The sequence below is a fragment of the Triticum urartu genome, chromosome 3 (assembly GCF_003073215.2).
Source record: "Triticum urartu cultivar G1812 chromosome 3, Tu2.1, whole genome shotgun sequence".
In the NCBI taxonomy this organism is placed as follows: Eukaryota; Viridiplantae; Streptophyta; class Magnoliopsida; order Poales; family Poaceae; genus Triticum; species Triticum urartu.
Genome location: NC_053024.1, coordinates 262026686 through 262035198, shown reverse-complemented (window position 1 = coordinate 262035198; position 8513 = coordinate 262026686).

Below are 8513 nucleotides of genomic sequence, written 5' to 3'. Positions count from 1 at the left end.
GATGCGTTGGAATAAGGTCTTTTTAGCCTCCTTATCTTGACAATGTTTGATCCGAACGCTGGCGACTGGTCTGTTGCCTCCTTTTGGATTTCAACAGTTGGTGTGTCAATCAATGGATCTTGGTGCAGCGGCTTCGGCATCTTTCCTTGATTTTTTCGGTGACATGGTCCTTTTTTTCAACCCTCTTGACTGGAGGGGAATATTTTTTTTTGTGCGGGGGACTGGTGGGGAAGAATTAGCCATGCCCGTGTGGTGCACTCTGCACCCTATTGATGCATTATGTTGAAGTTATCTACGTGGTAAGAGGAAGATTTATGTGTTAATTATTGGACGCCAATAACTGCGTCGGTCATGCCGCATGATCTGTCTGGTGTTTCACCAAGCCAGCCCGCACGCCTGCCGTCCCGGCAAACACTTCAACACCCGCATGCCGCATGATCTATCTGGTGTTTCACCAAGCCAGCCCGCACGCCTGCCGTCCCGGCAAACACTTCAACACCCGCATGTCCGGGTGACCACCTGACGGCGAATCAAGATATTGTGTACCAAAAAATCATGCGAAAAAGTAACGTGACGATAACAAGTAGACCAAAAAAATATATCTAAACTCATAAAAACGATAAGAGCAACATGGATAATGAATTGTCAAACTTACAAATTTTGTAAAATGCAGGAACGACATGTAGAACATGGCACCAACTCACAATGGGAGTCCTGCCATCAACATCTTACGCAGCTGAGACATGAAAAATTGCTCGCATGCACAATATGTCAAAAAATATTCACAAAGTATTTGCTACATGACTGATCACTTACCAACTGAAGTTGCCATAACTTATCAACTGCATTTGCCAATCACTTGTCAAATTCATTTTCCATGTCTGATCAACTGCATTTGCCATGTCTGGTAAACTGCAGTTGCCATCTCTGATCAACTGAAATTGCCATCACCTATCAACTGCATTTACAATATCTGTTCAACTACAGTTGCCATGTCTTATCAACTGCATTTGCCATGTCTGTTCAAGCTACATTTGCCATGAATTATCAACTGCATTTCCCGTGCCTTAAAAACTATAGTTGACATCAAACTGCATTTGGCATCATGTATCAAATTCATTTGCCATGTCTGATCATCTGCATTTGCCATGTCTGGTAAACTACATTTGCCATCTCTGATCAACTGCATTTGCCATCACTTATCAACTATATTTACAAAAAATGCCTCTTCAATTGCAGTTGCCATGACTTATCAGCTGCATTTGCCATGTCTGTTTCAAACTGTATTTCCCATCAATTTTCAAATGCATTTGCCATGTCTTAACAACTATAGTTGACACATGTGATCAAATGCATTTGCCATAGGTGAACGATTGCAGTTGCCATGCATGATTATATACACCATACATGCATGGGAAACTGTAGTTGCCTTGAGGGATCAACTGCAGTTTCCATATTGTATTAGCTATAGTTGCCATGGGGATCATATAAAGTTGCCACTCAAAGTACTGACTACACACGTTCTCGATAAAAAAATGCAGGAGCTTCAACTACACTCAGCAACGTGCCAACTACGTCTGCTACGGGTACCTCAGACCACCCATGAGGGTCGCTCCACGAGCAGGCCAACCAGCCAAGCACGAACAATGCAGACATAAGTCACTGTTACGGCTTTGCCATCGTTGCAATAACGACAACCAACAGGCCTATGTGCACCGGCACGAGCAATGTACAAATAGAAGAAACGTCACCAATACAGAAGTGAATGAGGAAAATGATGATGAAATGCAGGAAGAGGAAGAAGAGGGACAATCAGAATTCATGCAAACTCAACCACCGTACATTGGTCAGAGATTTAGTACATTTGATGATGCCAAGAAATATTACTACCTCCATTTTTGTATACAAGGCCACAAACACACATTACATGTACCAAGGCAAAAGTAAATGTGTGTTTAAGTCAATATTGCAAGCTAGGTTGTCTCTTTGTTTGTCGTGTTAATTAATGCATATTTTTCTGTCCCACCTACAACAAGGCAATGCTCTCACTCCTTTTGGTTGATTAATGAGGCACATGCAAGGGATAATTAATGTCCTCCTTTGCTAGTACGAGACAAACACCATCAATTTTGTCTCGATTAGTGTTTGTGGCCTTGTATAGTTGCAAATTGTAATTTTGATTATGGCCTTGTATATAAAAATGGAGGGAGTATCAGAGTAATGCAAAATTCAATGGCTTCACGGTAAACACGGAATACCATAGGAAACTAGAAACAACCGGGGAGTACAATAGAGGTGAGCTGAGATGCTACAAGGCGATAAAGAATAAGAAATCCAAGGCTGATGGGCCAGTCGTACCAGATCGCAGAAGAGGCGTCGTTTTGAAGACGGGATGCCGTGCCAGAATGAGGCTCAACATGGAAGGAGCTTGGTGCATTGTCAAAGAGTTTGTCGACGATCACAATTATGAGATGATTAAGACGTTTGACCTGGTAAAATTTCTGAGCGCCCACTGAGGATTCAACCCCTAGGAGAAGCAGTTTATAAAATTGCTGCATGATTCCAATGTCAATACTGCAAGAATGGTCTAGATACTGTCCCTCATCCATAGCAAAGATGAAAAAATGAGTAGCTTGCCCTACCTACCAGCAGATCTCACATACCTGAAGGCAAAGTATCGCAGAGAAAGCAAGTTAGCTGACGTAGAAGACAACATTGCCTACTTCAAAGAGAAAGAGAAGGAGGATCCCTATTTCTTCTACAGAATAAGACTCGACGACGAGGACCGTGTCAAAAACATGTACTGAGTGGATGGTGCAGCGCGGGGAGCCTACAAACATTTTCGTGACTGCATTTCTTTCGACGCGAGATATCTCATGAATATGTACAAGATGCCATGTGCTCCATTCATAGGCATAAACAACCACAACAAGTCCTTGCAATTTGGTTGTAGCCTTGTATGGAACGAAGACAATGATGGCTACATGTAGCTGTTCAAAACCTTCTTGGAGTGCATGGATGGACTTGCTCCAATGAACATAATAACGGACCAAGACTTTAGCATTGGTGGAGGCATCAAGGAAGTATTTCCCCTTGCAGTGCATAGGCACTGCATGTGGCATATTATAAGGAAGGCAGAAGAGACTTTGAGACCGTTCTTTGCTGACCGTCAAGATCTACATAAGGCATTCGAGTTGTGTGTGGACTACAACTTGACAGTGGAAGAGTTTGAATGGAGCTGGATGGCCATGATTAAAAAATACCAAGTTCAAGACAACGAAACCCTTCAAAGCCAGTGGGAGAAGCGGAAGTACTGGGTGCCATCCTTCTTTATGCACTGCTTCTATTTCTACAAACTATGCAACACATTGAAGGTTTCAATGCTGTTTTGAAGCGTTACGTGAGCCCTGGCAACTCATTGCTACAGTTTGCCAAGCAACATATAGCTTTGCAGCAAAAAATACTGGTTGCGGAGCTGCAGCAAGAAGCGAACACAACACTTAAGCAACCTAATTTCCTGACGTACAAACCGATGGAGAGGCAGATGAGCAAAATATACACGAACAAAATCTTTTTCAGGTAAGTGTATGCGCGTACAAAAGTAGTTGACGTGTATTGCAGAATGCATTCACCATCATACTTATTAAAAAAAGGGCTAGGAAAAAGCAAGAACCATGGTACATGCTATGTTTTGCAAAGTAACACAAATAACAAATATGTTTGCCATGTGTAATGGAATGTAGCTGCCATATAGATTGAACTATGTATGCATGCTGAAAATGAACTACAGTTGCCAATTGGAGAACAAATCATAGTTACCCTGTGTTTTGCACTTTGTTTGCCATCTTGAATGTACTGTAGTTGCCATGTGGAATGTACTGTAATTGCCATGTGGAATGCAAGAAAATTGCCATGTAGAATAAATTATGTTTGCCATGTGAAAATTTGCTACAGTTGCCATGTTGAAACAACCATAATTGCCATGTGTACCACACTTTGTTTTCCATGTCGAGTTTACTATAATTGCCAGGTTTGACCTACTATAATATGCCATGTACAATTGCTAGTTTGACATGTGCAAAAAATGTAAGATACCAGAACAGTTGCCATGTGGGTCACACTTTGCCTGCCATATAAAATGAACTACAATTGCCATGTGGAAACAACCATATTTGCCATCTGTTTTACGCTTTGTTTGCCGTGTTGAATTTACTATGGTTGCCATTTGTGGCCTACTATAAAAATATATAAAAAAGAAAGTAATGACCACAAAACATGCAGGTTCCAGGAAGAAATAAAACTGTCCTCCTCATATGCTGCTTATCAGATTGACAAATGGACATACAAGGTGTGTACTCTCAGGGAAATGTCTGATTGAGAACCAGAGGATCCAGACAAAGGAATAAACTACTATGTGAGGGCCAACATAAAGGATGATGAGTACTATTGCGAATGCTGCAAGTATGAACGGGATGGGATCGTGTGCTGCTACATACTTAGAGTTATGGATGTGCATGCGGTAAAGCATTTCCCTGCCATTTCATACGATAACGATGGACTTGAGACGCTGACGAGGCCTTAGGGCCACACACATCGAATGCAGTCTTGGCCGTGCATGAGAACAGACGAGAGGCAACCATGGACTCCGTGAGGCACACAGTCTTGACTAAGGACTATGCTAAACTAATAGACGACACATGCAAGAGCGATGAGATGGCCAGAGTAGCAGATAAACACAAAAATGCCCTAAAAAGAGAGCTTTATGGGATCAAACAAAGGATGGCCGAGGAGGTCTTACACAGATTCTCACGCAGTTCTAGTGCGCCTACGTCCACAAGGCCATCCTCTAAAAACTCAGAATTAGGGTCTAGAGCATCAAACACACAAACACAAGTCAGGAACTCACCACGCTCCGTCACCAAAGGGCGCCCAAAGGAGGTGAGATAAAAGTCAGGGTTAGAAACTCAAGCAAAGCACAAGAAGCCAAGGAAAGGAGGTTGGGACCCGTAGGCAACTATGGAAGCTGCTAGGTTTGTGGTTAGTGACAATTTTGCAAAGCGGACGGTGATGTGGTAGGCATGTCAACAGTATTGGTGATGTCTCACAAAAGATATTTTTCCATGTATCTACTACTACAACTGCCATGGGAGAGCTACTCTATTTGCATTATATGCATTCTCAAAAAAAATAATTCCATATACATACTACTGTTGCTACCATGTGAGAGGTATTGTATTCTCCATCAATGAATTGTAGAAAAATAGTTGCCATCTATGTAATACAGAAATTCCCGTGTGAGGGGTACCACATTTTCCATGTATGAATTACTATACTTGCTATGTGAAGTACGCAAAAACTAAAGTACGGTCATATATAGAAAATACCATGTGGTCACTAGTGTATTTGCCAAGTTGCAAAAGTTTTGCAGTTGCAATGTGGACAATATTTAGAAATTTTAATGTATAGAACACTATATTTGCCGCATGCAAGCAGTAATAGTTGCCATGTGTGTTCATCTACACTCCAAAAAAACACTTCCGTGATGCTACATGTTTGTCATAGTAGGTTACGTTTTCTGTCATGCATGTACATCCATGACGATTTTATGACAGAATCAAGATAGTCATACCTGTGCTATCGTAGAAGTGTTCCATTACAATACTTAAATTATCATCACGGAAGTGTCCACTTCCATGATGATAATCGGCGCGTCATGGAAGTGGTTTCGTCAAGGGTAACCAACACGTGGCATCCACCGTAACGGGTCACTATTAAGCTATCAGGTCCGGTTTTGGATCCGATAACCTGATAACAGCACGAACCAATGGCGATTTTCCACGTGTAAAATTCTCATTGGCCGAAGGAACCACGTGTCAGCTCTCCGCCGCGACAGATGTCAGCCGTCCAATGCACAGGAGAGCCTATGATACGTCGACATGTGGCAAGGCCCAACAGTGGCGCAGTTGGGTTAAAAGGTCAGGCCTGTCAAAATAAGTGGGCCAACCCATTACCGTTCTGCTCGCGTCTGGCCCATTCACAACCACAACCCATACAATTTACGCAAAATCGGCCCGTCAAAGGCCCATTATAGATTTGACACCATCCCGGGCCATCGTCAGTTCGAGCCTGTTAACAACCCTATGTATTTGGGATCAATTGCGGCCCGAGTTCTTTCGGCCAGTTAGCAGCCCATTAAAGAGATGGGCCAATATCCCCATAGGTATGTCTTTCGGCCTTTTGTCAGCCCATTCGGTACTTGGGTCAATTTCTAGCCCGTTTTGTCTTTCAGTCTATTAACGGCCCACACAACAGTTGAGCCTTTGACGGTCCCACCTGACTTTGGGTCCATTAATGGCCCACATTCTCCACGACACAATTCCAGCCTGACCCGACTTTCGGCCTGTTAAAAGTCTATGTTGTACATTGGGCCCCTTTTGGCCCAGAATGCTTTAGGCCTCTTTATGGCCCGACATGGGAATGGGCTGAGACAAAACTGATGCTTATTTTGGCATGCTAGAGGCCCGCAAGCCATCTCCATCACTGCGGCCCTATCGAGCTTTCGACCTGTTAACGACCTAGTAAGAGCCCTTTTTACGATGAGCCAACATCCGAGGACAAAATCTACTATTTCTAACGGGCCTAGTTGATTGGGCCATCTGGGCCATTATGAGCCCACATAGATTAGCATGCATTAACTAATTAGTTGACAAGCCCAATTAAGGCCCGCTTCGACTACCCATGTTTGTTCGCTCAGATGGCGCCAAGGTGATGTTAGGGCGTGTTGGGCCCCGTTTAAACAATAGCATATACAAAGAATTATCCTACTCTACACCATATCCTCTAAAATACCTACACCATACAATAAAGAGATTAAAGCATAAAAACAAAGAATAATCCTACACTATACAATAAAAAATTATAACATATTACATCCATTGGGCATCATAGTTCGCCATCAGTGATAATAAAGCATACACAAACAACAAATTACATACACTGGGCAAATAAAGCTCATACATCATGGACGCACATCAACAAAACTTACCATTTGAACTATAATACCTATAGAAAATAGGATTGGCCAGATTCAGATAGCATAAATTCCAATCTGCAAAATCTCCAACTCCTTTGTGGTTACCTCAGTGTCTTGTTTCATTTTTTGACTCATGCATCTGATATCTGCACCTCCAGTCTCAATGTGTTCATTACATGTTGAGACTCATATGCACGTTGTCTTGCCACCTCTAGTTGATGCTCTAGAACATCAGCACATTCCAATTCCAATCCATAATCATATGGTAACGGCCATGCCGCACTACTCTAAGATCGTTGTGTTGATGTCACTTCATCCTGAAATGTTTCTGTAAGTACACATGACTAGGGAAAAAATATAGTTACAATAGTGAAGCGAGCAAGACAAACTATCTTGTACATGGAAAAACATGACTAACGATAATGTACACATCATGAAGCATAAGCAGGTGATATTTTAATAATTATAAAATGGTAGTATGTGCAGCCCGGGTACAAAGATCTCCTCGTAGCTCACCAACAGAGCATTGATGTTGGGGCCAAATCCAAAACACATACATGTCACAAATTTATATATATCTTGTGTATAAGTAAGCAAGCAGTTAGCCATTCTGTAGCTCATATTAACTAGGTGGAACATTGTGTGCCATGTTTCAAAAGAGTGTTAGGGAGCATAATGAACTACAGAGGGATTCACACAAACCTACTACAACAAAAGAAACTATGCAATCATTAGCCTCATATAAACATTGTAATCCTCATGCAGTAATAGTTGGTTAATAGACTTCAAAAGCTTCAGGCACACTTTGTCGGATTCAGGGTTCCACAGACCCTTGAGAGGTTTGAACACCGGGGTGCGTGCGAAGAACTCTCCCTTCCTAGTCTGCCTGCTCAATGATTCCATGGCCTAGCTCGACGAACCCAAGGGACAAGAGACACAACGGTTTATCCTGGTTCAGGCCACCTTGCGGTGTAATACCCTACTCCAGCTTTGTGGTGGATTGCCTCGAGGGGCTGAGGATGAACTAGTACAGTGGTGGAACAGCCTCAGGAGGTGAGGTGTTCTTGAGCTCGATGAGCTAGTGGGTGAGAGGATGATCTGAATGATCTCACTTTCTATGGTGGTGGCTAAGTCCTATTTATAGTGGCCTTGGTCCTCTTCCCAAATGTAGGTGGGATGGGATCCACAACGACCAAATTTGAAGGGGGACAACTAGTACAAGCTATCCTGACAAAAGTAGTCTTCGCCTGCAAAAGGCTCTGGTGGTGACGCTATGGTGGGCTCCGCGATGACCTCCGTCCTGCCGTCCTGGTGGTCTTGTTCTTGTTGCACCGATATGTAAACCTTTGCTTGATTCCTCGAGACTCCGCGCCTACGCTTGCCTCCTTAGTACCAAAGAGGAAACTGGTACACTGCGCCCGCTGGCGCCCGCCTGACCTTGGTCTTCATGGCTCACGTCATGTGAACCTCGCGAGGTGCA